Source organism: Rutidosis leptorrhynchoides, chromosome 7, assembly GCF_046630445.1.
Source record: "Rutidosis leptorrhynchoides isolate AG116_Rl617_1_P2 chromosome 7, CSIRO_AGI_Rlap_v1, whole genome shotgun sequence".
Taxonomy (NCBI): domain Eukaryota; kingdom Viridiplantae; phylum Streptophyta; class Magnoliopsida; order Asterales; family Asteraceae; genus Rutidosis; species Rutidosis leptorrhynchoides.
The window spans coordinates 36,631,705-36,637,704 of NC_092339.1; positions in this window are offsets into that span (position 1 = coordinate 36,631,705).

The window sequence follows — 6,000 nt, forward strand, 5'->3', positions numbered from 1 at the left end:
TAACTTTGAAAGTTCAAGAACACATAAGTAAGCTTTCTTAAATTATAACTTTGTACACTTATGTTAGATCTAGACTTTTGAGTCTTGGATCTTCAAGATCTAACTAAGAACTATGTTCTACAACTTAAGATCTTGATTTCATAAGTTCACTTTCAAGTTTGTAACTTAATATTAGTTTTAAAATTCATGTATGTGTTAGATCTAAGACTTTGATGTAACTTTGGTTCATCAAAACACTTGCAACACTTAAGTGAGTTGTGCTTCATGTCTTAGACTTACACTTGGGTTATGATGGTCAAACCTTGGTGAAAATGATGCAAACACATCAACGAGTTGTACACTTGAAGCTATATGCATCAAGGATGAGAACCATGATAAGCATCGAGCACCAAGAACCACCGGAACCTACTGACCCTACTGTTCTACTGCTTCTGTGTCTGACCCATACGACCTGGTCTACTGTAATTAAGATTTTCAGATATCTCTGTTCGAGTAGATAACTTTTCATATAGGACTCGTCTTAATCCGAGTTACGGTTTAGGATTTATGGCCCTCCGATCGTCACTATGTCCATTTAACGTTGTGCTGAAAATTCTGATATACTTGCACTTAAACCGTCGCCACGGTCAAACGAAGACGAGTTTGCTTCTGGGATTTTTATCACAACTAAAGGACTCATATACGGAGCCATGACCACTGGTCTCACCTTATTTAAGTAGGTATAGAGGCCGTGGTGACTGACCTAACTCAGCCTTTGTTTTAAACTACTTTCATGAACGGAACTTACTTTACACCTTTTGTTTAATGATGAATGATGATGACCTTTAAGACCTTATTTACATACTTTTAAACCTATTCGGACGATTTACTGACTTAGTACTATTTGACTTAGGTTGAGGACCCGTTTGGATAACCTTCATTACTTGCTTACTTTCCGAGTCATACTTTACCGCTACTTTATCATTGTGAGTTATAGCATTCCCTTTTTACTTTAACTTATTTTGGGAACTGAGAATACATGCGGATTTTATGTTTTACATACTAGGCACGAGTACTTAAACTTATATATGTGTGGGTTATACAACGGCATAAACATTCCCTTTAGCTCGGTAACGTTTAATCATTGGTTTTTGAACCGTGAACGCGAATCTTAGATATGGATCCATATGGTTTGACATCCCCACTCGGGCTAGTAGCGCTAGCATTTAACGAGTGTTTAATACTTCGTAGACATACGCACTTGCCAAGTGTACTTTCAGGAGGTATAAACGTTAAGTTAGTTACCAAGTGCCTACGGTTAACATATACTTTATCATACTGTTTTGAAACGCTCTTTGTAGCACTGAAATCTCGTGGCCTACCTTACATACTGTTATACTTAAACTATAGCTCACCAACCTTTGTGTTGACATTTTTAAGCATGTTTTTCTCAGGTGCTTAAGGTTATTTGCTTCCGCTGTCGTGCTAGTCTTGCCGTAGACACCCGCTGCTCTAGTGTTATCGTTGCATGAACTACTTTATCTTGCATTCGAACTTAATTACATTTGAAACTATGTTTTGTAACGACCTAAGGGTCACATACATTTAATCATGCTTGCTATTAGTAGAAGCATACTGTTGGTGTAAAACAATTGACGTCGGTTATGACGACATCTTTTTATCGTGAATGCAACTTCTTTTATTACATCATATAGTACTTAACCTTGTAATGATCCTGTTGTTGATGATTCGTACACGATGGTTTTGTACGGGGCATCACATTTGGTATCAGAGCATTGGTTGTAGGGAATTAGGTTGCATTAGTGAGTCTAAGACCGACCCGAGTAGGATTCACTAATAGGACTAATCTACAACTTGCTAGTTTACGTGTTTCTGCTGAACTTACTGCATGCTGCTGCTTGCTTTTACTGCTATATGTCGTATGCTACTACATGATTTCACTACTGTATGATATCACTTGCTTTCGATTGCATGCTACTTCTGTACGATTCGTTATTATTTCCATGCTACTTATTGTTATACATGATTTAAACTGTTGGCCTAATACGTGCTTGCTTTATGACTTACTGACATGGAAAAATTTATTTTTCCTTGTTCAGATGTTGGATACTCCACCTGCTATCGTTTTAGGCAGTCCAGACTCGTCAGCCACCCCACATGTCGGCACCGATCCCGATACGCACGAGTGACCCCGGCGCTTCATCTTCCGGGACTAGCAGCCAGCCGCCTGCACCAATGGCTACTATTGACGGACACGTAGACCCTACGGAGATTCCAGCTCTGTCTGCTCCCGGACCCTCGGAGCCACAGCCCCGCATCGGTGGTGTTGTGATTCCCGCAGAGTTCGGGGAAGGGCCATTCCGTAACCATATGCGCATGCCGTGCGGACGTTTAGTGCCGATTCTGCCAGGCAGATACAGACAGATGATGGCCGCCCACGGACTGCCAGTTCAGCCACCCGTACATCCACCACATGATTCGGACGACCCGTCATCCACTGATGCTTCATCCGACGACACCTCCTCAGATGACTCCAGTGATGATGAGGACCCTGCTGATGTACCTATACAGGCACCCTCCACCCCGCCGAAGAAACGGTACCATTTTGATGGCACCATCATTCCAGGGGTGAATGGAGGTCGTGCTTTCACTGACGCATTTGGTCGGCGTCGTAGGGTTACTGCTCGTAAGCGACTAGTGTCGTACCCTGCTGACCCACAAGTACGTAAGGTTCCCCGTTACGTAATGACTATTTCTGGAGCTGGAACGTCTGCACCTCGTTTCGTGAGGTCTGCACCACCCGCACCACCGGCACCACCTGCACCGCCGGCACCACCTGCACCGCCGGCACCGCCTGCCCCACCATCTCCCACAGTCGAGGAATTGACAAGGGAGGTGGAGATCCTCCGAGCTCGGGTAGCTGAGCTTGAGGAGCAGATGTCTCAGGTTATGGACATCCTTCACCCACCTTCATTGTAGGACTTTTGTATTTAGATTTCGTTATGTAATCTAGTTGTAGTTTTATGTTTCACTTATGTATTGTACGAACTTATTCAGATGTATGAAACTTATTATTATTAATGAATGGAACTTTGCGTTATTTAATTCTTTCACGATGTTCTATTTACATTACAGTATGATGATTCTGTGGTATTTTTACCTAGATGTATTATTTAATAACATGTGATGTTTTGATTCCATGTTGGTTACTATATACTGTATTATTACTATTTGCATACTGAATTTTGACTTGAGTCAAAAATTTTGTTTAGAACATCATGGCTAACGGTCGATCCACACCTACTGCTGCTCAAATTGAAGAGATGCTCCAAGAACGTGTAGCCGCAGCCATTGCGGAAATGCAACCCCAAGCTCCACCGCCACCGCCACCACCACCGGTTATTCAACCCATTCGAAATGGGTGTACTTACAAGGAATTCCAGAGCTGTAAACCACACAACTTCAGTGGAATCGAGGGACCGATTGGTCTCACCAGATGGTTCAAGAAACTTGAATCAGTATTCCGAGTTAGCAACTGTTCGGAGGACAACAAAACTAAATTTGCTTCTTGCACGCTGTCTGACGGCGCGCTCACGTGGTGGAACACAATGGCACAGGCACAAGGCATTGATGAGGCGTATGCTACGCCATGGGAAGAATTTAAGTGTGCCATGATTGAGGAGTATTGTCCGAGAACCGAGATACAAAAGATGGAAATGGAATTCATGCAGTTAAAGGCCATTGGGAACGACCTTGATGGTTACAACATGATATTTTTGGAATTAGCCCTGATGTGTCCGACAATGGTCACCCCGGAATTCAAGCGAATGAAAAGATACTTCTGGGGACTCCCTAAGAGCATTAAGGGAAATGTTACCTCATCCAAGCCACCGAATGTTCCCGAAGCGATGCGCATGGCGCATACTTTAATGAATCAAATTACCATCGATGAACCAGAAAAAACTAAGTCTGAAGCGGGTACTAGTGAGAAGCGCAAATGGGATAACCACAACAACAACAACAACAACAACAGGGGGAGAACCTATGACCAGACCCCCGCCAAGAGGCACAACAACGGTGGAAACCCTAACCCCAACAACAACACCAACTCCAACCCGAACTACAAGGGAACCTTACCACAATGCAAGCGGTGCTACAAGCACCATACTGGATATTGTAATGTTGTTTGTGAGAAGTGCCAACGGACTGGGCATGTTGGAAAAGACTGCAAGGTCACCACTTTGAATGGGAAGCCGAACCCCACAGGGCCGAGGAAGTGTTACGAATGCGGACAGATGGGCCACTTTAGAAATGCGTGTCCCAACAAAAGAAAAGATGGTGGACCACCCCGTGGACGAGCTTTTAATGTTAATGCAAGAGACGCTCGAGAAAACCCCGACTTGGTGACAGGTATATTCAAAATCAACAATCTTTTAGCTTCTGTCTTGTTTGATACTGGTGCAGATAGAAGTTATGTATGTAGACATTTTTGCGATAAGATTAATTGGTCATTAGTCCCGTTAAAAGAGAGTATGCTTGTCGAGGTCGCCAACGGTAAACTTGAAAAGGTTGACCATATTAGTCGTGGAGCTATTATCAACATAGCTGGTGCATATTTCGAAATCGATTTGATACCTATCAAATTGGGAAGTTTTGACGTGATCGTCGGTATGGATTGGTTGAGTAAGATAAGGGCCGATATTATCTGTGGAGATAAAGCACTTCGCATACCACACGGAGATGGTGAGCCACTGATCATCTACGGAGAGAGATGTACCTCGAAGTTGTACCTCATTAGTTGCGTGAAAGCGCAAAATATTATGAAGAAGGGACGTCTTGCTGTCCTAGCGCATGTGAAAACAGTAGAAACTGAGGTGAAGAGCGTGAATGACGTTCGAATTGTGAACGAATTTTCCGATGTCTTCCCTGAAGAATTGCCTGGATTACCGCCGCCAAGAGCAGTAGAGTTTCATATTGATTTAGTGCCAGGAGCTGCACCTGTAGCTCGCGCACCATATAGACTCGCACCTTCCGAGATGCAAGAGTTACAAAGCCAACTACAAGAACTACTTGACCGTGGATTTATCCAACCAAGTTTCTCGCCTTGGGGCGCACCTGTTCTGTTTGTGAAGAAGAAGGATGGATCCTTCCGTATGTGTATCGACTACCGTGAACTCAATAAATTGACAATCAAGAATCGGTATCCTCTTCCCAGAATTGACGATCTTTTTGATCAACTACAAGGATCGAGCGTTTACTCGAAGATCGATTTGCGATCCGGTTATCACCAGTTGAGGGTGAAGGAAAGTGACGTGATGAAAACTGCATTTAGAACCCGCTATGGTCATTATGAGTTCCTTGTAATGCCATTCGGTCTGACCAATGCACCTGCTATATTTATGGACCTTATGAATCGTGTCTGCAAGCCGTACTTGGATAAGTTTGTTATAGTCTTCATAGATGATATCCTCATCTACTCTAAGAGCGAAGAAGAGCATGAGCAACATCTTCGACTAGTACTTGAACTCTTGAGACAAGAGCAACTTTACGCCAAATTCTCCAAGTGTGAATTTTGGTTGAAGGAAGTTCAATTTCTGGGTCATGTTGTGAGCGACCAGGGTATCAAAGTTGACCCCGCCAAGATTGAAGCTATCAGCAGGTGGGAGACCCCCACTACTCCAACTCATATTTGCCAATTTTTAGGTCTCGCCGGTTACTACCGAAGGTTCATTGAAGGATTTTCTCTGATTGCGCGTCCTTTGACCGCGCTGACTCACAAGGGCAAGAAGTTCATTTGGGAACCCGCACATGAATCAGCATTTCAAACTTTGAAGAAGAAGTTAACCACCGCACCTATCCTATCACTTCCTGAGGGCAGTGACGACTTTGTTGTTTATTGTGATGCATCGAAGAGTGGTTTTGGTTGTGTACTGATGCAACGATCAAAAGTTATTGCCTATGCCTCCCGCCAATTGAAGATTCACGAGCGGAACTACACTA